Here is a 675-nt window from a genome sequence, read left to right as displayed (position 1 = left end):
CCCTCAACAGCTCCACCAACACTTCCTCTAACGGCTCCACCAACAGCAGCTCCTCCAACAGCTGCTCCAGCAAGAACAGCTCCACCAACAGCAGCTCCACCCTCAACAGCTCCAGCAACACTTCCTCTAATAGCTCCACCAACAGCAGCTCCTCCAACAGTCCAACAGCTGCTCCAGCAAGAACAGCTCCACCAACAGCAGCTCCTCAACAGCCAGCTCCAGAAACACTTCTACTAACAACTCCACCGACAACAGCTCCACCAACAACTCCACCAGCAACTCCACCAGCAACGGCTCCATAAACAGCAGCTGCACCAACAACAGCTCCACCGACAGCAGCTCCACCAACAACAGCTCCAGCAAGAATACCTTCAACAGCTCCTGTAACAGTTCCACTAGAAGAATAGCTCCACCAACAGCAGCTCCACCAACAGCTCCACCAGCAACCGCTCCACAAACAGCTGCTCCACCAACAGCTCCACTAAGAGCTGCACCAGCAGCAGCTCCACCGACAGCTGTTCCACCTACAACAGCTCCAGCAAGAGCATCTTTAACAGCTCCTTTAACAGTTCCACTAGAAGCTCCACCAACAGCTCCACCAACAGCAGCTCCACCAACTACTCCAACACCTACAGCTTTAGCAACAGCTCCAATGCTGGCAGCAGCAGTTGCACC

This window comes from Sinocyclocheilus rhinocerous, unplaced genomic scaffold, assembly GCF_001515625.1.
Source record: "Sinocyclocheilus rhinocerous isolate Xijiao unplaced genomic scaffold, SAMN03320098_v1.1 scaffold32387, whole genome shotgun sequence".
Classification (NCBI taxonomy): domain Eukaryota; kingdom Metazoa; phylum Chordata; class Actinopteri; order Cypriniformes; family Cyprinidae; genus Sinocyclocheilus; species Sinocyclocheilus rhinocerous.
This window is presented reverse-complemented; position numbering follows the sequence as displayed.